This window comes from Habropoda laboriosa, unplaced genomic scaffold, assembly GCF_001263275.1.
Source record: "Habropoda laboriosa isolate 0110345459 unplaced genomic scaffold, ASM126327v1 scaffold5, whole genome shotgun sequence".
In the NCBI taxonomy this organism is placed as follows: Eukaryota; Metazoa; Arthropoda; class Insecta; order Hymenoptera; family Apidae; genus Habropoda; species Habropoda laboriosa.
In genome coordinates, this window is record NW_017100161.1 from 1,135,022 (window position 1) to 1,135,278 (window position 257).

A 257-nucleotide genomic window follows, 5' to 3' on the forward strand; every position below is an offset into this window, starting at 1 on the left:
CAAAACACGACTCACCTCTGTTAAAAAAAATATTTCCCGTGTGACGTGAAGAATGCTTCATGAATGGACCACGGGCATAAAGTCGATCTTCCGTTTCCGGCTAGCACAGAGGCGGTTACCGCGATTTTTGCCAAGTTTCGAACACGCTCGAACCGGGGTCAGGTCCCCGGGTATATCGAGGCTCCAGCTGGACGTTTCTAAGGCCGTGTGCAACGCCGTTCATGACTTAACACGGTGCTTGGGTTCGGCTGTGCTTT